Here is a 27,564-nt window from a genome sequence, read left to right as displayed (position 1 = left end):
TAATTATAAAAATATTCCCATTTTAAAAGCTCTTATTTAAAATACCATTTATGACCTAATTTAGTATATAAACTTGTTTAAATCTACATTATATATATATATATATTGTTAAGTAAACAAGTAATTTATTACATTAAAAAATCTTATATATTTATACATATATATAGATATATATATAAATGAAAATAGGTTAACACTTTTGTTTTAAAAGAAAGTATATAAATGTGTTTTATTTATTTATTAAAAACTTTTTATTTGAAATAAATAAATAAATAAATAAAAGTTTTCTAAATAGATTGTAAATAGGACAACTGAAAGTAGTATCAAAGTACATTTTCATGATCTTTAAATGGTGTTGAACTTTGTACTATTTTATGTGTAGGCCTACTTGTCTCTTTATTGTTCCAAGTTATTCAGATAAAAGGTAGTCCAAGTGATAAAATATAATAATTTTACAATTGATATTCGTTATAAAATATCAAAAATTCAGCGTGTTTTAAATATAATTAATGAATTATATTTAACAGCTAAACATCACTTTAAATAAATTTAAGTTATAATAATGGAAGGGATGATTTATTTACGTGTAGTTTGTGCAAAATACCTTTGTAATTTAATAAATTCTATAATATAAAATTATAAAATTAAATTTATTATTTTTTTCTTGTATAGAATGAAAAAAATGTATCCAACCATAGACACAAAGAATGTACAGAAATATACAGTACATGATGTTAGTCAAAGGAAAAGACTGTCTTTTGTGTACTGTTGTCTGCTATTGCTCACTACAGTTGGAATGGCTTGTATCACTTATCCTGGAAATTGTTGTAAAAGATTGTTTGTCATTGTTATAAAAGATTGTTTCGTAAACATTCTTTAAACAAGAAAAAAAAAAACAGCAACAATAATTTTGTTGTTACCATGTTGTTTTTCAATGATTCTTCTCGAGAAAATTACTAATTCTTCCAATAATAAATAATCTTGTTTATAAAATAATTAAAGAAATTTATTTTTAGTATTTTATAAATATTATAATATCAAACGTAATATAATTTTAATTAAATTTAAATTAAAATGATTATTATTTTTTACTTAGAAAAAAAAACAATATAGTAGTATGTATATACAGTCGTACCTCCCATCTAAACCTGTAAACGGCGGACATTTTTCAAAAACGTTGAACAAATTTGAATACAAAAATAACCTCCAAATAACGTCCACTCCTAAATTACAGTAATTCTTTTTAATGTTCCTACCAGTGTCCGTTGTTCAGAGGTTTGGATATATGAAACTTTTTTATAAAATTTCTTTATATATATTTTTTCAAAATTATCAATATTTCATAGAAAGAAAAGAATATGTATTTCCTTTTAGAATTTTTCCAAACATTTTCGAAAAGAAAAAAAAAAAAAAAAACTCGAACGACCTACTTTAAAGTCATATATTTATAGATTATTTATTATATTTTAAATATATTTTTATGACATTTATTGGTTTTTTTAATTACATTTTAAAGTATTAAACTGTATAAATATGAGTAAAAAAATATACATATATATATATTTTTTCTTACATCTTATTTGTCAGTTTAGTAAAATAAAAGTTAAGGAGGGAAGAAAGAAACAAGTAGTTTAAGATTTTGATACTATAAATCATTATAACGATGATAGTATCCTTTTAAAAAGGAAGACATGAGAGATTTAGTAAGCATCTTCAGCTTACAGCAATCATAAAGCCTAGTTTTAACAGATTGATTCCTATGACAACACTCCTGAAAGACTAGGCAGAATGCTTCCAGACTTTATTGATTCCTCCTTTGTAGAAGTAATATCAGCCCTCGATTTGAGAGAATATTGATAGACTCCTGACTCCTGATATATTGACTAATCATAGAGTAACTCACTACAAATTTTATTACTAAAAATCCATTATCTAGATTTTCCCCCTATAAATATTTGTGTATAATAGTTAAAATATAAATTATAGATTTTTAAAAAATCTTTAAAAACGTGTACACAAAGCTGAGTTTTCACTCGCTACGACGAGGTTTTTGTTAGAAATCAATGTCGTTGTAACGAGGTTCGTGATGTAAATACGTTAATGTGGGATTTTTCAACATTGTTCCGTGTATTTATTTATAAATTAGCATAAATATACTTTCGAAAATATCGAAAATTTAACTCAATAACGAGGTTTCTTTTTCACTATAACGAGAATTAAGAGAAAGCAAGTTAAAAACCTCATTTTATCGAATTCTCGTTATAATTTCGTTTTATAACGAGAATCCATAACTGTAATCATATAATTTTCGATAAAACGAGGAACTTTTTTTATAAAAAAAAGGGAAAAAAATCCTTGTTTTATCGAAGTAAAATTTCCCCATTTTTTTTATTTTTATTTTTCCCACAAATTTCCTTGTTAAATATCCAAATTTTTAAATTTAAATATTTTAATTATTTTTCCATTTTCACAAAATTTCATTATATCAAATTTGTCATTAATTATCGGCATCGTATGACTGTAATGTATTCGTTACGATAAAGTTATGACGTGTTTTCAGATACGAATGTAATTTCAGGAATTGATGGTGATGGAGTTGAATGGAGGGAGTTGAAAGGAGAAAGAAATTAATGAGAAGAGAATTGATACTGCTACTTTTCAGTAAATTTCTGCAAATTATAATTGGTGATATCCAATAGGGGAATTTATATCAGTTGATATTCGGTATATTTTTTAATTATTACTGTCTCTTAAATTACTTACAAGATATCATTTCGATAAAGAAGATTTCAGGAATTTAATGTAATAAACTATTTTTCTTTCGTTAGCTTTTTTTATTTTTATTTTTTGTGCAATGAAAATGATAGAAATGGAATGTGAAATGAGTAATAATATTGTGCAATAAATGCCAAGGCTGTAAATGTATGATGAGCCAAGGCAGCTGCATTTAGAATACACATCATCATCATCGAAAAAGAACTATACAATATATGCATTAAACATTACTTACATTCTAATTAATTAAATTACGAGTAAAATTCTTTTAGAATTTATATTATAACCATTTCTTAAGTTAATTAAGAAGTTATTTAGGTGTTTAATGTGCTTATCTTTATAAGAAATCGTCGATTATTTCGAGCCTTTTTTAAAGATAAAAGATTCGATTGTAACTACGTAGCGACGGAGGATGGTCCAAAAATTGGTTAACATTGTCGTCTCGTTTAAATATTGTTCCAAACTAAAGATTCGTATTCACGAGCACGATATTAACTGATTTTTGATCAATCTCTGTATAATTTAAAGACTTTCTAACTTTTTTGCTTATTAATATTGTTTTAGAAGTGAGTTATAACTAACAGAGAATCATTACATATGGAGTTTTGAAGAGTGGCAAAAAACACCACGATTTAACACCTTAAATTCGAAAAATTTGGAAAAATATGCCTTGAATTTGAAGTAAACCGGTAATAAGAGAAAAAATAGCAACATTAAATAGAATTTCTTAAATTAAATATGATTAACTATCATTGTTATGGCACATGATAGTGACATCATTATTTAATCATCAATAAACTTGTTATGAATCACGTTTGGCACAGAAAAAGAAAGAAAACAAACATAACCTTTAGAAATATACTTTTAAAAAAATATCATCATTTCAAAATGATACTTTGATACAATACATGATATTTCATAGGATAGTTTCTTCTTATCACCCTACAATATTTTTTAAACTAAACAATAGTAGAAAGCATTGCCAAAATCGAAAACAAAACGTAAGTTAATCAAACAGTAACGAGCAAGGTTCGATTTAAATAAAATTTTTAGATAATTTCGCACGATTATACATCAAATAACTGTTTATTAAAAAATTAATTTATGAGTTATAAACATAAGAAAAAAATAAAGAAGGTGTTACATAAAGAATTTTCTGAAATATAGTCACATGGTCACAATTATGTATAACAACACATAGTATATGATTATATTCCTTTGAATGTAGCTGGTATATACTGATAAATCACATAACATATGACTATATTCAAGGAATATACTTACAATTTTTCGTAAACATCACAAAAATTTATGTAACTTTAATGTAAAATAATTAAATCTACATATTTTCTTTACACGTTTCAAACGTCACAGTTCGCTGCAAATGCTCATAACCTCTGTAATTTGCATATTTTACTTAATTGAAATAAATTATTTTAAAAATGTAATTTTAAAATAAGAAACTAATTGTCATTTGAATTAAAAACTAAATTTTTAGTTTAAAAATAGTAAATTCCTTTACTTCCTTTTAATTATGTTTGTGCTATAAATGTACAGTGGCAATAGAACAATATGGTAACTGTTTACTAGTGGAAAAAAAAAAGAGAGAGAAAAGAATCACTATCTTTAGGGTATTATAACATATTTTAAATAGTTTATAAGTTTACATTGGCAATTTTTTAAAAAATATAACATGTAACATGAAGGAAATTCGAGTATCCTAACACTCATTTTGGCAATAGTCCATAAATAACTAAGGCAGAGAGAGAGAGAAACGTCACAAAGATCAAACTTATAGAAGCGATGTAATACATAAATAATAGCTGATGCTTATGAAAAAATTTTATATACAAGTGTTTATAGTTTTTCCATATTTAATATCTTAGTAGGGGTCCTCGACAACTTTTCTTTTAATAATATAAACCCATTCAGACCCTCATTTTCATAAAATTTAAAGGAGGAAGACGAGATGACCTCGTTGCTACCTTCTGGAAAATCAACAGCTGCTGAATGAGAGAATCATTTTGTTATCCCAGTGACGTTCTAGAGCATTTACAAAATATAGATTTTTAACACTTAATCTACATTGAATGAACCATACTATTCATATAAGAAGAGGAGCGAGAACTCCTGTACAGTATATTTATACGTAGACTATAAAAAAAACCTGTATAAAGAAACAGATTTTTCTACAGTTCAGTAAGACATAGAAGGGCTATTGAATGAAGCTAAGTATGAGGGAGTGGGTCAACAACTACCTAATAATCTTCGAAATCTTAGATATATTTAAACAAGAATAGGAGGACGAGTGAACAAACATGAAAGAAGCACTCTGTAATATAGACTGATGGCTTAATTATGTAGAATTTTTATCAACTTTATATGGAATTTTTATCAACTTTATTTGTTATATTTATATTATTCAAATTGTTCAAGAATGTATGTCTTTTAAACACGCGAGCTTAATTTATTGAATATTTGTTTAAATTTGAATTGTTCGTAACCTGTGATAGTTACTAATTGTGACGAAGGGCGTTCGTTCATGTATTGCAGATAGATGTAAATTATAAATTATTTGATATAATAACTTTTAAAAATAATAATATATACAGAGGAATAAAAAATATGCAGTTCTCTAAAGAAATATGAAAGGCCTTTCTCACTTCTACGTTAACTGATTTCTTATTGGTTGGAAACACTATTTTGCATATTTCTAAACCAATCATTAGCACTATTACATCTTTCTTTTAAAACTTTTCATATACTCTATCTACTATATTTCACAGAAGACTGCCTATATTCCTAGTCTACCATACACAACATCTTGCTATCTACCACCAAGAATATTATAATTTTTTTAAAAATATTTACACTATCAATATTAAAGTCTAGTAACCATGCCAATATGTCGAGAACAATGTTAATAAATTTATGTACATAAAATTAGAGTAAATATATTATTAATTTCTGTATCATTGCAAGACTTTCTCTCTTTCTGCCCATTTAAATTTCAATTATGATGATAAACTTTTGAATTTCAATAGCTTAATTGCAAAATGTGTATATTTAATTATTTATTTTACACATTAATTTAATGAAAATTTTAATTATAATTAGTAAACTAATTAACAATTAAAAATATCATTTTTTAATAGTCTGTGTCTTCGTGTGACTGTACTGAGAAGAGAGTCACGTGTGCTGTGATTTAAGAAAAATAATTACATGTGTTATACGTTCATTAATATGCAAAGTAGATACATATTCTAGTTAATTCTAGAATTGATTATTAATTCATTGTTTTCATTCTAAAACTTCAATTTATCTTAATTTTAAGCGTGTTTTAAATCATTAATTTAATGCATCTTTTACGCCTCGCTGAAGAAGTAGGCCTTAAATATTTATAGATTTATTTATATTAATACGAGACACGAAATAAACATGTATATATATCGTGTCTCGGTTTCTATCTGTTGTCTGTCTGTCTGTCACGCTCTATATGGCAAGAAGTGTTTCTTGTAGAGTTACAATTTAATGTTTTTAGTTTCTGACATGAGATTATCGCCGAAAACAAATTACTTTTGTGCAATTTTATCGAGTTTGAAACACAGAATGGCAAGATAATTTAAATGAAATTTGTAATCTTGACTTAACAAATATACACGTGAGTTGGGTAAAATACAGTACATATGAAAATCTGTATTTAATAAGAAAATATAAATTTTTATATATAAGTATATTAAATAAGTATTTTTATTATTTATTTGTTAAAATCATATAAATTTTTTTAAGATATTCGCAATGTATAACGCGCATTTTGTAAGTAAATAAACAAGATTCGATACTAAAAATTAGGGATAAAATACATTTAAACAAATAAAATATTATTTAAATTTATAAAAATATATTTTAAAATATTAACAAAATAAAATTAATATTAAATAACGTAATTATATGACGAATACACTTAAGTATTTTTAAAAGGAAACATTACGTTGCACTTTTGCAAATTCTGTTAACTCACTCAAATCACACAATTTCAATTATTTAAAGTAATAAAATAAATTTTTTTTGTAATTTTTTTCGTTAAAAAAACACCCAATTTTACATTACATTTATAAAATTTGCCCGTTTAAAAGTGAAAAATTTACACCTGCAGCAATTGTTGGCTTTACTTCCACACATTAATTCTAAAAAAAAAAATTAAATATTTAGAAGTAATGTTTAATTATTATTAGCAAAAATTATATTATTTATTATGTAGAAAACCTTTATGTTAATGAAAAGTATCGTTCAGCTTATTAAAATGGTGTCAACAGCACGTAAAAATTGGTTCTATTATTATTATTATTATCATCGTTATCATTATTATTTTATCAGATAAATGATAATAAATTGCAAAAATTACTCAATATATTTTCTATGGATCAAACTATCTGTACAGAAACCAGTTTCAGGTATAACAGGTATATTATGAAATATATTTAGCTTGATAGAACTGAAATTATTTTAAAAATTTAATTTTAATTACCTTAAATTTTCAAAATTCTCTATAGAGGAAAGGCCTGCTTAACATTTGGCCTACACAAAATACATACACTTTCCTAGGACCTAAGGGTGAAAAAGGATCATAACGGGTGACTTTTTTATTCGTTTTTCCCTACAAAACTTTTAAATACAGTACGCAGGGCCCCAGAAATCTCGAATGAGTAAGGCCTCTTGATTCTGGGTGTTGCTAGACTGGAAAGTATTAACAAATATTTAATTTTATTACCTTAATTTTTTAAATTACTTAATTACTATTGATAAAAGATCTACACATATAAAATTCAAACAAACAGAATTATTTGTCAGAAAATTAAATTTATAAAAAGGCACGCATGATTTATCGAAAGTAACAACCAAACAGTTGTGACTTTCAAGAAAAAATGGCTGAGAAATTAAGAATTTAATCCCTTTTTTTTACTTTATTTTCATGATTAACAAGACGGAATTACAATAATTAATTTACTAGTTGACCCCACGTTGTCAGTTATGTGACAAAATTCTTAAAAAATGTATTATATGTCTATAGAATAGTATAAATTGAAGACGGAACTCGAGATCTATAGTTGTTAACCTTGACATTTATTGTTATTTTTTCATCTCTAGTGTTACTTTTATCATGATATCATTATTTTTTCACAATCTTCAACTAGTATTATTATTATTATTATTTTCAATATTTTCAACAATGTTATAAACAGTGGTTTAAAATTAATATATAAATAAATTATAAATTCTATTTAAAAAAATATATATTGATTTTTAACTACTCAAGGACTAATTTGTATTTACAAATTCAAAGCACGCTTAGTATTTACAAAATAGAGCAGTTGATAACCATCCAAAATAAGCAGGGAAAAAAAAGAAAAGGATTTTTAAAGAATGGTAACTAGATTTTCTAAAAAATTTAATAGGGATTTTAGTAGATAATAATCGTCAAAAACAATAAACGGTAAAGGAATTGAGGGAATTTTTAGTGGTATTTTTTTCTTTTCGTTAATAAAGTTTCATTGTCTACTCATACGTGAAGTGGTTAACAATAATAGAAGGCCAATCCGATGAAAAACAAAATGTTTAAAGGACATCAAAGTCATGACTTGCACCATTAACTATAAAGATTATATCAATGATTTTTAGATATTCTTCTTTTTTTCAAAAATATTTCATTTTAAATACGTTGCATAAACACACATGGATCCCTTTAATATTCTACATAACACACGTTGAAAAAAATAAATAAATAAATAAAATGCATAATATTGAGTTGTAAATTTACTTTTTATACAGATTGCCTAGTTAGATATAATTATATAACTATTAGATACAGTCGAACCGCCAACAACGAACACATTTTATATTCTCGTCAATGTCCGTTGTTCGCAGGTTTGGCTGTATAACGAGCTGATTAAATTATCCTTTCTTTGTAGGAGAGAAGGCCAGTAAAATAAATAGAATTATAATAATAAGAACGAATACAAAGTAAAGGAATTTTATATATTATTATGTGAAAGATTCATATAAATCATTCGATATAAGATAAACATTTTAATACAAAAGATTTGTTGGTACTTGATGCTATCTAGGACATCAACACTCATCCACCCATATTCGATTGTTATTCAGAAGAGCTTATGTTGACAGCTTATTTCTTATCAAGTAATTTGTGAACTTCCTGGCTGTTTAGATAACGTGTTAAAGTATTATACACTTTAACAAAAATTTAAAAAAAAACTATAATAATACTTCCTGAAATTTTATCATCATGTGTTAAAAAAGTTTATATATTAATAAATGATGTGATGTTAATACAATAAAAGGAAGAGCAATAAGGTCATTCATGAGAAAGTACATTAAATGTCTTCCTAGTATAAAGAATGAGGTCAAAAATAAAGTTTAATTTTATTTTTTATTTTTATTTTTTTGAACCACTCGCATTGAATATTGTTATTTTCATGAATAAAGTTTGAATATTTAGAATAATTTTTCATGTGTCAAAATATTATGGATAGCTTTTCTTTTATTATATATATATTTTTTTCCCCTCAAAATTAATGTTTAAAACTGAAATTTAATTCATTTTAAAGCATATTTGCTTTAAAAAAATTCAATTTTAGGTAGTAGAATTTAAATATATGCGCATAAAAATTAATAAAGGAGAAAAAAATTTAAATTATTTTTGCTTAAAAATTAATGCTAGAAAATAAAATTTTATTTATTATTTAAGTATTTTCGTTTAAAAATTAATGTCTGAAATGTCATTTTTATTTTTAATTGATATTTTTTTATTACGTCATTTTCCAAGTATTTAATTGATTTTTGACACGTATATGTTACTTACTACTATTTGAAGTGAAAAAACCAGTTTCAAAACGTTTCATAATTTAATACAAGAAGTGAAATATTGATTGCCCATGAATTAATAAGAAATTGTTTGTATTCATGAAACGGATATTTGGGATAAACCTTATCATATAAATTATTTATTTTATCACATGGGTCAGTAAAAATTTATACTATGCTATCTAAGAATAATAAATCAGCTACGAAGAAAATTATATATAGAAAAACAGTTTAATTTGTAATTCAAATATTTTAAAAATATGAAAAGATAAATAAAATTAAATATGTAAAAACTGTAAGAAATTTTGTAAAAAAAGAAATTTAACGAAATTCTTCTATATATTTACAGTCAAACCTGAGAACAACGACCACTGACTGGAACAAAAAAATAATAATAATTCATCATTATTTGGAGATTATTTTGTAAGTATTTTTGTTCGGTAGAAAAAGTTCTTGAAAAAATGGTCAATGTTTAGAGGTGGCCGTCGATGGGAGGTAGTCGTTATTACAGGTTTGACTGTGGTATTAACTTAAAGATTGAATGTTAAATTTTGATATTTTTTACAAAATATTTAATTAATTTATCGTATATTATTTACAATAATTTGATGAAAATATTCAACGAAGTTTTTTTATATTTATTATCATCATCATCATCATTTTATAGATTTGATGCTAATACTAAATATCTTCATCAATTTATTTTAATTATAATAATGCCATAAGTTAATTTAAGTATAAAAATTATTACTTTTTCAAGTTTTAATTATGAAAATTATAGATTTTTTTTTTATAATTACGACAGAAAAATTAGCTAAAATATCAAAATTAAAATAATGAATAAGACAATTACATTTCGTATTCCTTTCTTTTTATTTTTCCAGCATTCTTCTAAGCACTTTGTATTGCATTTTAAACATTTTTCTGCATTAAAATTTGGTAAATAAATATTTAATTAATTTTTATATTTAATTAAAAATATTTTAAACAATTTTATGTTAAAATTTAACTTTGTTTACAATGAAAGTTTCGAGAATGTATGTGAAAGTATTGACACTTTAAACAAACTCTCAATGCTTTTATATCAAAAATATTATTTATTTATAGTAAAGAGTCATATAAAATGTTATTATTTACTAACTTAGAAGCTATAAGTTAAAAAATTTATAGAATAATAAACTAAATTTGAAGATGTATAAAAAGTTAGAGACTAAACAAAATTGTTTAGTCTAACTTTTATATGAATATAAAAAATTTTTTAAGCAATATTTTCTTGTTTTATTTTTAGAATATCAGACAAAACATAATCCGAAAGTAGTTGAATTTAACGCAAAAAGAATGTTATTAAATTACATTTTTGTTATAAGTGAATTAAGTCGATTAAATTAAAAAATTTGAAGTTAAATATTTAATTCTAAGAAGTTGATAGTTAAGAAGTAAAGCTGAAAATTTGAAGTAAAAAAAAATTTAATTTAAATTAAATCCGGAGAAAATGAAGCTGAAAACGTGAAGATGAAGCTGAAGATGAAAACTTAAATTAATGTTGAAGATCTCTGAATCAAAACATTTTAAATTAATTTTTTTTCCGAGCTAAGGAAATTAAAGCTAAAAAGATTTTTAATATTTTTAATTGAAATTATTGAATATTTTTTTGATTTAATTAAAACTTTTCACTAAGAAGTTGATGGGTGATCGAGAACAAAAAACAAAATTGCCCATATAAAGTTGGAAATTTCATTTTCTAAACGAAACGAAATCATCAAAAAACGATTGCAGCTTCTTAATAGATAGACTACAAAGATTTATAGATTAACTATTTTGATCTAAAAAGGCATTATTTATCGACAATAGGAAAGTAGACAATGTCTATCCTATCTTTCTTTGCCTCAGTGAATTGTTGCTCCAGAGAAATACACTTTTGTTGAAGGAGTGGTGTGTAGCTTGGCTACTTTCCAATTGGATCCAAAGCTGAAGACTTCAACTGATCATTAGATCAAATCAAAGCTTCAACATTGATTTTATCGGCTCAAAGAAATATATTAAATTTAAAATTTCTTTCGTATAAAAACTAATACTACTAATAATAATATTGTGAAGATCCGCGGGAGGTGCCGTGTTCTTAACATAGATTTCTCACAAAATTTAGGTCTTACACCCTTATTTTACATAGAATTCAGGCTATGACAAGGGCCGGGCGTTGACTATATAAATGTAATGATAAAACTAATATAGGTCTTTAATTTATTCGCACTTTAATGTTTTAGGTCATCGTTACATGGATAAGCTACTGTACTTATTGCATAGTAGAGACTATGTTAAAGTTAGGAACGTATTAGAACATATAAATGTATTTTTTAAATTTAGAAAACGTCATATTACAACTAACTGCTTTATAATTATTGAAGTATTTTATATATACATATTTAAATAAATTAAAATTTATGTAGTTAAATATTACTTATTAATTACTTATTATTTATTAATTAATTATAAGTTGATAAAAGTAAAGACTTGAAGGTTTTAATTAAAAAACTGTCGAATAGTTTTATTGAATGTTAGGAGATTACTTGATAGAAATATCTTCTAACAAAAGTATTTTCTATTAAATAATATTATAGAAATGTTAAAGGTCATCGTGTAGATCCCGAGGTCATTTAAAGAGCAGATAGTGAAAGAACATTTTTTAAAATATCATTTAACCTATTTAGAAACAAGTTTTGAAAACAATTTCTGAAATTTTATTTTATTATTTTCATTTTAATTTAAAATATTTGCCTTGTTTTTTTTGGACAAAAGAAATATTTCGTACAATTTTCTTTTTATTCATAAATAACATAAAAATTCAATAAATTTTAATGATCTTTCTTGAGAGTCTTTAAATTAAATTTTTATATAAATAAATTTAATATATTTTTCACTACTGTATTTTATTATTTTTAAATAAAATAGTAAGAGGAAATAATAATAATGTAAAATATATTAATAAATTTTAAAAATTTTATATTCTATAGAGTAAAATATATATTATATTTATTTACTGTATTTTTTAACATATTTGAAAATTTTATATTTTATCATATTTATATATTATAAACATATTTTATTTATAGTGAATGTAATGAAAATCATATTTCCTCTCGATATAATTTTATTAACATGTACAGAATGCATAATATGTTATTTTTTAAACTAATAATTCATTAATTCATATATATATATATATATATACATATATAACAACTGAATTGCATAAAACATAACTACAAAACATTTTAAATGTTAAAATAACCATTTACACAACACAAACAACAACGTATTTATTATATTATTGTTTATGTTATACAACACACTGCGTACAGAGTAACATAAAACAGTATAATTAAATTACACATAACATAATATTACATATTATACAGAGCATAACACAATGTTATATATCACAGAGTAACTTCATAATTCAATATTACACATAACATTTAATATTACATAAGGCGTAATACAACACAATAGAATTTAACGTAATACAACACAATAGAATTTACTTACTACACAGAAAACAACATAATACAACACAATTATATTAATATTATGATCACTGTAATGAACACAATACGAAATGAATAGTACATATAACACAATACAACACAGCCTACTACAATTTAGAACACAAACAAATGTAATTAAACACTATCATTTAAGCAGTTTTACAAAATTAATTAATCTTGTTTCATACTTCTTTACTTAAATTCGATTTATCTTTATACAAAAAATAAAATTATACACGTATATATATATATATATATATATATATATATATATATAACACTTCAACAATTGATAACCATTAAAATCTTACAAGGAAAATGATAAGAGAATACATAATGACATATACAATTTCACTTAATGTAATTGCCATTATGTTTCGAAAAGTTTTTCAAGAAAAATGAAGTTAAAAATTTCCATACAGAAGCCATTAGTCTCTCGAGACATTATTAAAGCACTGACAGAAGTTAGGATAATTTGTCAACAGGAGAAGATAGGAAAATAATTTGATACCCCGTGAAAGATTAGAATCGCATTTGGAATCTATTAATGAATGTTTTCTACAAGAAATGACGTTTAGTTACAAGAATATTGGAAAGCTGAATCAATAATCCTGCAGATTAATGATGTTTATTTCAACTTTGCTTATTTTCGTTTTCAAAATTTGATAATAGAAACTATTATCGATAGAGATCAAAATAAATGGTTTGTGTTATTCTTTTTGAAATTTATGAATTAATGAATCATACTTAACATCTATCCCCCTATTCATGTTTCATTTAATGTTATTGCATCTGTTTAATTTTATAAGTAGTACCTTCATTTTGTGTGTTTTTTCTGCAAACTTCTACATAAAATTATACCTATATTTTCTAATATAGTTGCATAAAAACAGAATATTTGTATTATTGCAAACCTTACGTTGTTGCAAGATTTTTAATTGTAAATTTAGATAATACCGTTTTGTTTTGCAAATATGAATTCGTCTCTCAATTAAAAATAAAAATATTAATATTTTATATAAAAAATAATATATATAATAGATTATATAAAATTTTAAAATTACGTTAATAAAATTTAAATCCAGTAATTTAAATTCTTATTTTTAAATATTTATAACTAAATATGTATAGAAATACATTAAATTCAACTGATTATGTCTATTTAAATTAAATAAATAAATATATATATATTTTTTTTTCTTTAAGTACGTCTTTTATTAAATTTTTAAAATAGAATTTATTTTAACAAGATTCAAAAACAGCGAGTTAGAATTTTTATTTGAAATATTTATATTTAATCATGCTTAGAAAATAAATATATTCAGATAAATTTTAAGAGTTTAAATTAAATATATACATATAAATTTTCTATTTTTCTTAAGTTAAATATAAGAATATATATAATTTATTTAGTAGGCTGAATACAGTTGGAGAAATGTATAGATTAAATGGAAAAATGTTAAAAATATATGACACAAATAGAAAACATTTATAAGATTTATATATATTAAGATTAATTATTGATGAGTTAGTGTTGCTGTATATAATCTTTCGATGCATTGCAGCTATCCAGGAAATCTGTCTGCAGTGATGCGGACAATGACTTTACTGTTCATTCACCTTATCTTCTGAAGTGTTTAGAGCTGAGTTTATTTAAGGCTAAAGCTTTTGCCAAAATATGTTAAAACAGGATATCGATTTTTGCTTCGAAAACTTGAAATTTTTATATAAATGTCCTCAATCTAAAAATGGAATTCATACTCTGAGGTATATCGCAAGTAAGGAAGAAGCAGGAGGGGGGAAAGAATGTGTTTTCTCCATTAACATCGAGCTTTGAACATATCTTACCTAAGTTATTTATATCTCTTTAACTAAATAGTATACTTACTCGATATTATTTTCTAATATTTTATATAAATAAGAATGTTTCTTTGATAAAAATATCGTTAAAAATTTAAAATATTATATATTTATAATACTCCTTTCTACATTATTTAACGTTGGAGTATAAATTAATTCGTAAAGAGAATGTTTATGATTTTTCATAGCAAATTCTTTTATTAAATAATAAAAAACTTAATTATATTTCAAAAATTCAACATTATTTTTACTTAAAATTAAATTTGATCAAAGCTAAGAATATATAACTTATGTTAAAATTTATAAATATTCATAAAGATGATCTCAACTTTTAACTTTCGTGTATAAGCAGTAAATTAGAATAAAATTTAACATTTAGAACTTAAAAACTCATTAAGAAAAATATATTTTAAGGTAATAAATATCATAAATTACAGGTAATTTACCTTTATTCTTTACTTTTCGTTTAAGTTTAAAAGGGTCAGGTCAATCTACAGTAATTGGATCATTAAAGTTATTGTAACAAAAGTTTTTAGTCGAAATTTGCTCAAGACAATATAGGTAATGTTAGAAGTAAATAAAACGAAGAAGAAAAAACTCATTTAGTTTAACCTTGGATCTATTGGCACAATTCCATCAGGCACCATCAGCTTATGATAAAAGTAAAAAGGATGAACGGAAACAAATCTTAACTTAATAGAATTCCATTCCGATCAATTTTTATAAAGTTGAAATGCTTCGATGATTTTTCGAACAATTTTGCATGAAGGTCTTTTTTTATTTTTCTGAAATGAAACTCCTGTTTTTCTTTTATTACAAAATTGGAAATACCTTTCTATGTGTATGTATATATTTTTTTCAATTTAATATGTGTTAGAGTTCGACTGTATTATAAATTAAATATATTTTTATCGATTTATTTAATATTCTTTAATTGTCTTCACTCGTACATTTTCTAGTTTAATATAAGCTATGTATTTTTTATACTGTAGATATATTATGTTTAAAGAATATAAATATATATATATATATATATATATATATATATATATATGTTGTGTGTGTATATATATATATATATGTGCATATTTTTAATGATTTTTAAATAAAATATTCTGATGAAACTAACCAAGCAAGAGTTTAAAAAAAGACAAAATAAATTAATTTTTCTGTAAAAAGATACTGTATAATTTATCCAAAAAGGAAAATAAAAAAGAAAAAATATCCAATATCCATTACCTTTATTGGAAAAATAAATTTAATTGCAAATTTACTTTAAAACAAAAGAAAACTCAAACAAGAAAAATCAATACAGTACTGAAAATAAAAATAAAACAATTTTAATTCTTGATTTAAAAAAATTATATATATATATATATATTTATTTATTTATATTATTTACTAAAATCTAAAAATGTTATGAACATTTACGACGTTTAAAATAAAATAAATTAAAAAGGGGAATGTTACGCATTAATAGTTTTTAATTTTATTTATTCTACGAAATAGCTACAGTGACACTTATGATAGCGCTTAACTCTAATAGCTTATGAAACAAAACTGTTACGCAAGAATAATTTGATGTAGACGTAACATAATTTTTTAAAAGAATTAATAAATGATAAATTGTATTAAATTAAAGTCGAGTTTTAATTTACTTTAAGTAAACAATTGTTATATTATTTGCTTATATATTCTCAGAAATGAATATAATCTAAAGAGTATTAATTTTCAATCCCATTTAAAGATATTATCGGGTAGAAAATATTCGAAATAACTCGCTTCGATATCACAAATATAAATTTAAATGTTCATTTTTAAAAATATGTTCTTATTTTCTTTACTTTTAAAAAACTATCATTAATATAAATAAATAATATCTATATTATTATTAATCTTTATAAAGTTTTAGCGATTTTTTTTTAAATATTTAAGTGTGTTTAATAGTTTTCTATGATAAATTTATTTACTGAGAACAGGTGCAGTTGAAAAGTGTGTGGTAATTTTGTTAGAAATCGTGTTTCACGTCTAAGAATATCTTTTCTTATCTCGATAACTGGAGGAAATATTGCACATAAAGGATAAATCTTATAAAAAAAGCAAAAAAATAAAAAAGGAATCTTTCTTATGCAATGATATCTATTCGAAAACTTAGGCTAAGTTATTTATTATCTTCTAAAGGATTGACAGCATTCTATATTACTTTTATACTGTTTTAAGCGATATAAAGAAAATTCAATTTCGATATTGGAAGAAGTCCAATTTTATACAATTTGACATAAGTTATTGACAATTAAATTGACAAATGGAGCTTTTGAAAATATTATCTTCGATATAAGATTATAAAGTATAGTTTTTTTTAAACGTAAATTTTATTACTTATAACTTAAAAATATATTTTTTAAATAATATACTTACTGAAGGGCTTGGACAGAAAGGCATGGAGAAGGAGGAGGAGGAGGAAGAGGAGAGGATGATAAAACTTGCCAACCTCATCCTAAGTGAAAATTCATAATAGAAGATATAATTTTATATTAATTTCTATTAAAATTTAAAAATATTTTATTAATTTAGCTGACAGATAAACGACCGTATATTAATTCGAATTTAGAAGTCATTAATATAGGCGAGTGTTTAAGTGTTATAAACACTAATTATAATTAATAATAATCTGTATACAAAACCTTTCTAATTATATTTTAAATATTTTGTCTTTCGGTTAAACGATGCAAGTAATTAATATATTATAAACACTTTTAGTTATTATTTAAAAAAAAATAATTTCTCGTTTAAGTGGAGATGAAGTAATCGGGGAAAAAATTAGTTAATTACTTTTATTTTTGAAGGAACTGAATTAAAATACAGTTTTCCAAATAAGGAAAAATTTGTGAGGAAAATTATAGACAAGCCATTAATTTTGCTACTACATACAGCAGTTGAGGTCAATATAGTTAAACCATATTAATTTATAACTTACATATGTAACTATTTATTAATAAATATTTATTAAAATATTTTATCCTTATTTAAATAAAATAAAGGATTAAAATTTAAATTTTGAATGTACTTATATAAATACAATAAATAATATAATGCAATAAGAAAAATCCCCTTATTTACAAACTAAGTTCATGCTAAATGACAATTAAATTTAGAATGAATTTAGCATTTTCCTCACAAATAAGTAATAAAAATTATATAAAACTCAATTATTATTATTATTAGTTAACGATTTATCTTACATTTAAGTAAATTTGTTATAATTAAATACGTAATTACAATTAACAATATCTGCACACTAATTGTAAAATTTTCATTTCAGTTAAATAAAATTAACAGTAGTTATACAATTAAAGCATATTTAATGGCTTATTTAATTAACAAAAAGATTGAAGTGTATAAAATTGAATTAAATTGTCTTACAATAAATAAAGCAAAAATAGAAAAGTAAAATATCTTTATTTATAGAAGTAAATTTTTAATTGAGTTTATACTAAATTAACAGTTTAGCATGTAAACATTTCGAATTAAATTAAAGTTTTTTAATTAATAAATAAGGATAGAAGCAATAAAATCATTTTTAAAAAACTTCAAATAAATAGTTAAAATAAATGTATTTAAATTATTATAATTAATACATTAATTAATTATTGTAATATTTTAATTTCAATTTTAAAAAGTTAACGATATTTACACAATTAAAGCACACTCACTGATTTATTTAATTACAAAAAGGAGCTAAGCAAGCAAGATTAAAGATGATAAAAGTGAATTAAATGTTAAAAAAGTGTTGAAAAATAATATCCATAATCCAATAACGTTGTTAACTTGATAAGTTTTTCATTGATTTAGTTTTTAATATCTATTTGATATAATATTATTTCGTTTATTATTACTGAAAAAATTTTTTTTATATAGAAGGTTGAATGCGTGACTTATACATATAATGGTTATTTTAATATGTTTATCGGTAGAGTTTTTGAATCGGGTGCAACTATATCGTGTAATTATTTTGCAATACTTGTGACAGCTGTATGTGTAGAACGATCAAGGTTTCCAAATTTCAAGGTCATAAGAACACGCTATTTCATTCTATAAACAACTAAATGAAAGAAGATGATTTCGTAATTAAAAAAATTTATAGATAAATAAATTTTGCACGCTATTACTTAAATAAATTAATTTTTAGCAGTGGTTTATACAATTGTTATTGTTATTCTTTCAAAAATTACACACGAAATTTCACAAAAAATTACACAGGAAAAATTGTGTATTATAAAGATTAAAAATCGAATAAAAATTCGAGTTAGTTAAATTTTATTATATTATTATTATTAATAATAAATCATCATTAATTTTATTTCAGTATTATTTTATAATTTATAATAACCTGTTTTTATATATATATAAATATATCTGTAAATAATTTATGTTCTGGTTTGTTACTTATGTTATATTTATACATGTATATGCATTAATTATGCATTGGTGCAGCGATAAAGTAAGAAAGATTACGTTTAAGTTAATTAAATATATTTATATATTTTTAAGATGTGATGTGCAAGTTGCTTTTATATAATAAAGATCCTTCTGACGTTTTATTTAAGGAAAGGTTGTGTCTCATTCTGCTGATGTCATTTGCTATAAATGTTTGATGAATCATGTACTTCTAAATAATGAGCTGTATGGAAGATAATTCGTAAGGTAATATATCTATTACTGACATAATTTTTTATTATCTTAATAGTACACTATATACAAATTATAATTTATGATAGAAACTTAATTACTAATTGTTAAAGTCAAATAATTTTGGAGTATCGAATTTTTTTTTCGAAAAAATTAATTATTTAATGCAAAAATATTAAGCATTATTGTCTGTTTCTCTTGTATTTTGATAATCTAATTGTCAATCCATTAACAGAGTTGTCGCCTGAAGCAAATAGCCACCCATTATCTCAACTGCTCAGCTAAACCAAATTAATTCAGATAAAATGTATTTGATTAGTTAAACTACCTTCCATATAAAGTTGATGAAAACAATTTAGAAATAAGGAATATAAACTAATTCTAAAATACTTCTAATTTACTAATCTTTTATATTTAAATTTATTATTATTTTTATTAGTGTTTTATTTACATTAACACTAGAATATAATTCTATTTAAAATTAAATCTTTGTAAACACTAGAAAAAATATCTTTGAATGTATGAGGATTAATTTTTAGTGTTAGTTTTTAAATAATTTTTTAATATTAATGGTATTAAATTAGCACTAAAAACTAGCTTTAGGTATAGTATATAACAGGAAAATTAGCCTTGAAGATAACACTGGAAAAATAACTCAGATTTTTATATTAATTTTACAATACTAATTGGTGTAATTTTTACACTTTAATATAATTTTTAACACAAATTTTATTGTTAATTTTATAATGTTATTTTCCTATTATTAATTTAGTCAATATTAACTTTTAAGTATTAATTTTTAGTGCTAACTTTTAAGATTAATTTACAAATTTTTTCAGTGTTGATACGTTCAAAAATTAATTTTAATGAGTGTTAATTTATCAATATTTTCAATTTAACTTTCAATTCTATTTTTGTTTTTTTCCAACTAGAAACTGTTGAATAAATACTAATTATTACATTTATCATTGAGGAGTAACGTAGATAAAAATTATATGGAAGCACTCAGCTTACGAAAATCATTATTATATATATATTTTGACATTCCTTTTAGAGTTGAGACCGGGTTGGAGAAAATGAAAAATGAAGCCAGCTTTCTTGTAGGAGGGAAAGCAAAGTTGAAAAATTGCTTCAAAATGTCTCAAGAACATATACTCTAGAGTTAAAGTAGTGACCATTAAATCCATTTGGAAAATATTTTTCGGTTAAAAAGCATTTTGGATTCAATAAATCCATTTCAAATTATTTCGTGAGTAAAGTTAAAGAATGAAAAATGTTAATTTAATTTTTCACTAATTTATTTACCAAAACAAAAATATTAAATTAAAAAATAAAATAAAGCATTTAAAATTAATTTTTTAATGCTAATAAACAAATAATCGATTTATTTATTTATTCGTTTTGTTTTTATAAGAAAATTAAATGAATTTTCTCAAATATTTACTGATTTAAAGGAACAACAATAACAGTTATTTTTATTTTTAAATCTCTTATAGAAATGATTAAATAGAATCAGATTCGATTAGATATTCGTTTGAAGTAAAAATCGATGCGTTTGAAATAAAATGTGAAATAAAAATTCTGTTATTTATTTGCTCCTTTATCCTTCCCAGCAACTAGTCATGTGACATGCCATACTTCAAAAGATTGAAAAACAGATGTTCTTGCATCTGTCTGAATGAGCTGATGTCACCAGATTATTGTGCTTATGCATCTTGTTTTTCAAAACTGTTTGCTCTTTACTAAATATATTAAAGTAATTTTATATAAGTTGATACATCAACTTCTTTAACAAGAAAAATAGCAATAAATAAAACGTTTTTTATTATTTAACAAATTCGAATGAATAAATAAATACATATATACACAGTTAAACTTCTAAACAACGGTCATTGTTTTAAAGGTTATTTTGTAAGAAACGACCTTAAAAAATGGCCGTGGCCTTTGTTGGAGGTTCGACTGTGTATGAACTTTTTCAACATAAAACATTAAGTTTGAATTCATTTATAACATATTTTTATAATTTATTTGTTTATTTTTATTTAATTAATTAAATTCATTAAATATTATTATTTTTTTTTATTTACAGGAATATTAAGTATATAATAAATTCGATACTTTTAATAAAATAATTTTGTATTTTTAATCATTAAAATAACTCATTTAAAAATTTAATAATAATAATAATAATAATAATAATAATAATTTATGTTTATTTTTTTAAAAAAAATTAGAAACATGTTAAAACTATAATTAAATTTATAAATCCGTCAAACATTATTAGTTTCTCTTCATTTACTAACAACTACTAATTTAATTATTAAATAAAATGAATATTTTTAATAAATTTTCATTAATTTTTTTCCTTATTTAATGCGAAAATATTCAATTATATTATTAATACACACGTACTGTACTGTACATCTTTAAAAAATATTTCCATTGTTATACTTAATTACGTTTCAATTTTAATACTGTTTAATTTATTTATTATTCCAATTAAATTTTTATTTTAAAAAATAAATAATAATATAGTATTTAAATATTTTACACTGCCTTTTTTAAAATAAAATAATAAAAAGTTACTCGGTGCAATTCGATAAATTAATGCGTTGTACTTGTACTTCATAAAATATAAATAAAATTATTGAATAAGAATATTAAAATATTCATTGTAACGAGTTTCTGAAGCAGTTTTACATTAGAGCAAGTGAAACATCTGATCGATATTTGTGTCTCTTCCTTGAATGGTTGTTCGTATGGTCTCAAGGTGAATATTATAAACCGTACTGAATATGCTCTAGGATGTTTTTAAAGTGGTGTTAAATCTAAAAAAAACAAATAATCCTTATAGCAGAATTTACGAATGTTCAGATAAAAGAATTAATGCTATAAATTTAGTAAAAATTAATCCATTAAATCTACTCATTTTAAATTACAATAATTGTTTTATTGTAATTACATCGACTTTGTTGAAAAGGATTTAATTACAATAAAATACTTTTTATGCATTTAAACTTATTTATTTATTTATATTTTATTTTATTATCGAATCATTGCTAAATGTGCTTTAAAATAGGTTTAAATTTCTGAAAAATCGGGACTTTTTATTGCTTTTAAACATTTAAAGCTGTAAATTTACTAGTGTCATTTTATATAAGGATTTAATTATAATAAATGTATTTTAATGCATAAAAATATGAAGCAATTAATTTCTTTTATTACAGAATTACTCGAGGTATATTTTTACATTAATTTCAATTTTACTGTATATATAATATATATATATATATATAATTTTAAAATTTTACTTTATTTTTATGGCTTTTTATAAGGAAAATTTAAAGTATTTATTAAGGCAACTTAATTATAAATATTATTAAAAAAAATTTAAATACAATATATAAAATGTATTTTTACTTTGTTATTTTATCTCAAGTATAACGTAGTTTACAATATATTATTTAGAATAGGATATAATTATTTTATATTCGATAAATTAATAAGATTTATATAATTTTTATTCCATTAATTTAAATTTTCCAACTGGTAGATCGCTACTACTGAAGATGTTTTCCATTACTTTGTAAAGGAATGCCTAACGAAAAAAGTTGAGAAATATCGAATTAGAATAATAATTCGTGATGAGTTATGGAAAATTATTAAGTTGAATGTACTCTGTTGTAGCAGAATTAATTACAAAGCTAGTTTATCAAACATTCAACATAATATGTTATTGAATCGATGAATAATACATTATATTCCCATCTAATATTCCCTATGGTTTCATCAAAATATAATATAATATAGAATCCATTTGTAACGTACATATTGTTCAATAACTTTTCGTTTAATATGTCTTTATTAACGTGATTTGTCAACCGAGATTGTCTTTATGGACTTTGATGTGCAGTATTACAGAAAACTGACATCTTTGATTATAATTTGTGATACTTTCTGTTATAAAAATAAAAAAGAAGAGTTACAAAATAAAAAAAAATTGTTATTAGATAAATATTTACTTAACTATTATATATTTTAACACAATAAATTAAAATTATGTAGCTTATTATTACACTTATTATTATTAAAAACTTATGGAATGCCCTCTAGAATGAGGTAATGATAAATTTAATTAACAGATAATAAATAAATTAAATATATAATTTATTAATTCGTAAGAATTTTTACAATTTATCGTATTATTATTATTTTCTTAAATTATACTAAAAAGTGTCAGTTTTGTATTTATAAACTTTAATTTTTATTTAAAATTTTAATTAAGTTATAAAGTATTTATTAACAGTCAAAAAATGATTGTAATTTTAACCAAAAATATTATTATTTATTCAATTTTAAGAAAAAGCAATTGCAATAAATTACAAAAACGCCGATGGACAAATTGCAAATTTGCGTAATAATTCTACTTACTTTTAATGATGATTAATTTTATAAAATTGTGAAATGATTTAAATTTTGAAACTTTGTAAGTTTTTTCAATAATAAATTTAAAAAAAATATATATATAAAGTTTTTTGTAGAGATTGTTAAGATGATCATTATATTAACATACAATATATGTATACTGTAAAGGTATAAAGTTGATACTTTTACATTTAACTAAATAATCAAGCTTCTTACAGTTAATCTGACATTTTTGACACTTAAAGAAAATATATTTCCTAAAAACATATCCAAAGATAACTCTTGATGTCGTTTCGGAAATGATATCAAGATATATTTTTGTTATTTATATCAAGAAATTTCCTGTTTGTCAGGGGGGGATATTTTTGTTCTGTTGTTAGATATGTTAAAAATATTATTAGAATGATAAAACTTGATTTAGAAAAACTTCAAATATGATATGAAATAACTATATTTATAATTTTGTGATTAATTGTAATTATAATTTACTACAATATAATTTTAATTTAAAAAATTAATTTTGTATCGTGATTGTTGAGCATAAAACTTCACAATAATTGTAAACTATGATTTTTATTTAATAATATAATTTATAAAATAAATTTTATAACTTATATTATTAGAAATTATTACAAAAATTAACAAGGAAAAATCATAAACAATTTTTCCTTGTTAATTTTTGTAATAATTTCCTTCAAGCTGAATTGAGATTACTTTTCTATAGAAAAATTTATGTTACATTTTATATTATAAAAATTCGTTTAAATAAATTTTTTAAAATAAAATTTTATTCTGTAACTTTATAAAATTTTAAAAATAAAAATTATTAATCCAGTTTAATCATTCAATTTATTATTATTATTATTATATAAACAGCAGGAAAATTTTAATAAATAAATTTAATCAAATTTTATTATTTTATTAAATAAGGAAATTCGATGTTCTAGATTGCATTAACATTATTATTTTTCCCTAAAAGTTTAAAATATATATTATAAATAAAAATTAATTAATAATAATTCTTTAAAATATAAAATAAAATTAAATTTATCCTTAAATTTTCAGTATACATTTAAAGGTCATTAAATATTAATTATAATTACTTTTTAATTTTTGGTAACAATTTCAATAATAAAATCATAAACACTTAATACTATAAACAAAATAAAATTAGTTATAAAGTGAAAACAACAAACCAATTTAATATTATAAACTAAATTAAACCGGTTATAGATTAAAATTAAAAAATTAAAAAATAAAACACAAAAAATTATGAAAACAAACTTAAATTTTTAGAATGTCTTTTATATATATTAAACAAAATTAATGTAATACTTGTATTTGTACTACCCCCTTATAGGGAAATTTTCCCTTTGCAAATATATTAAACATAGTTACAATTACATTTTTATAAAATAATATTTATTGTTATATATTTTATAATCATCTAATAAATATCTGAAAAATATTAATTAATAAATATAATAAATTTCTATAAATATAATTAGATATTTTTCATTAAGTAATATAGTTAATAGTTCTTATTAATTTCTCTAACAGAGCATATAATTAGCTGTTTCCTTTTTAAATACTTTTAATATATATATATATATATATAAATGGTGAACTAAAAATTCTTGTTAAAAATGATAGTGTAACATTTCATTACTGCCCTTGATAAACTTTTCCTGTTTTCTTTTAAAGTAAAACCTGTTTGCTCAGATGAATGTACATTAGTCATGCTGACAGCTTCACATTGTTTATAGTTGAAGGTTCACAAATTATTTAGGTGATGTATATGTATTCAAATTATTTTCATAGATCAAATTACTCTTCGTTTTATTACTTAAATGTTGTATATTATCATTTGCATTTTGTTTTTTTTTTCTTGATTTTATCCATCAATAACGAAAATATTATTAAAGAATTTTAATTAAATGATTTTTTCAATTCTGACGTTAATAAATCAATCAAAATTAATTAATGATATTTTTTAATTGTCATATTCGATCTTTATCAGAAATGTTATAATTTTTATTCAGTTTTGAATAATTTAAATTTGGTTGTAAAGGAGCAATTGTTCTCCTACAACCGTATCACCCCCCACTAATGCAATCAATTTTTTTTTTAAATACTTTTTACTTTGAAAAATATTTTATAAACAGATAAATCTGTATATATACAGACTGACGCACAAAATGGATACAAAAATTTGACTTTCTAGCTTCTTGAGATGCCAAAAGAGATTTATTTCAATATAAAACTGTGCAAGAAGAGCGTATCCTCGTCTTTTGTAAGCTCGTAGTTGTTGTTGAATAATCTTACGGATAGACAAACAGACAAACTTACAAGCAAACTGAATATAAGAGATATTGGAAAAATCGATAGTCTTTAATAAAATTTCAGTTTTCTTGTATCAAAATTGGATAAACAATATGCTACATGTCATTTTTTTCTGGATATTATATAAGAAAATACTTTCACCGATATTACATCAAAAAAATAAAATAAAATAAAATAAAATAACGATAACAGAAAACTCACTCCCCTATTGGACTGTGTAAATGATTCTAGAAAATATTGACTTTGAGATAAAGCTGGTAAAATGTCAATATTAAAAAACTTTAGGAATTTGAATTTCAACATGGAATATGTTGGCACAGTTGAATATATTGATCAGGAGTAAAAATATTTAAATATATTTTTCTGAATTTATTATACTCCTATATATCACTAGTGAAGGAGTGAGAAAAATATAATCAAATTTCTTGCGTTGTTGATCAATTTTATTGCGCTTTATAATAATAGTCTCTTACCTTGACCCATATTATTATATTAAACATTATTATATATATATATATATATTTAAATGGTGTTGAAAGCCTTTAACAGCTCAAGTTTATAATAATTTAGTTGTTGATACTGTAGTTTAATTTAGTCTAGGAAGTGACCTTCATTATAAAATGAAAAATCTTTTCTTCGTGTTCAACGTTTAATTTATAATTTTTTATACACCATTATTGAACTTTATTTAGGTGGATAATAGCTTATCATACTACTTGATTGTGTATTAAAATAGCATTTAAGGATTATAAATCACTTTAGATTTATAATTAAAAGAATTTCGTAATTTAGTAAAAAATTAATTTACTATTTTGTATTTTCAATTCTTATTTTATTACTCTATAAGTTTTAGAAGTTAATAATAGTGTTAAAGTACTTACTATGTTAATTATATGTTTTTCCTCCTCCTATATTATTAAAAAATGTGTTCAATTATGAGATAATTAAATATATATAAATATATTTTAATAAAATTTAATTTATTTATATCAGAAAGAAATCCAAAAAATTTAAAATAAAATTCGAATATTATATAAATATTTTT

General features: G+C 22.2%; 1 long non-coding RNA gene across 2 annotated transcripts in view; it reads left to right on the top strand.

Moving 5' to 3' along the window:
* The first annotated feature begins 5,963 nt into the window (after window positions 1–5,963).
* LOC136970136 (uncharacterized) overlaps window positions 5,964–27,564 on the top strand; it is a 35,718-nt gene continuing 14,117 nt past the window's right edge. The window contains exons 1-2 of one of the 2 annotated variants that reach the window (XR_010879947.1): window positions 5,964–6,025; window positions 19,670–19,766. This is a non-coding gene — a long non-coding RNA (uncharacterized lncRNA). Of the gene's footprint in view, window positions 6,026–19,507; window positions 19,564–19,669; window positions 19,767–27,564 lie in introns of those variants that run through there. The other variant, XR_010879946.1, reaches the window with a different exon arrangement.

This window comes from Centruroides vittatus, unplaced genomic scaffold (assembly GCF_030686945.1).
Source record: "Centruroides vittatus isolate TY-2023 unplaced genomic scaffold, ASM3068694v2 contig_19, whole genome shotgun sequence".
Classification (NCBI taxonomy): domain Eukaryota; kingdom Metazoa; phylum Arthropoda; class Arachnida; order Scorpiones; family Buthidae; genus Centruroides; species Centruroides vittatus.
Note: the sequence above shows the minus strand (reverse complement) of the source record. Positions and strands in the feature narration are given on the sequence as shown.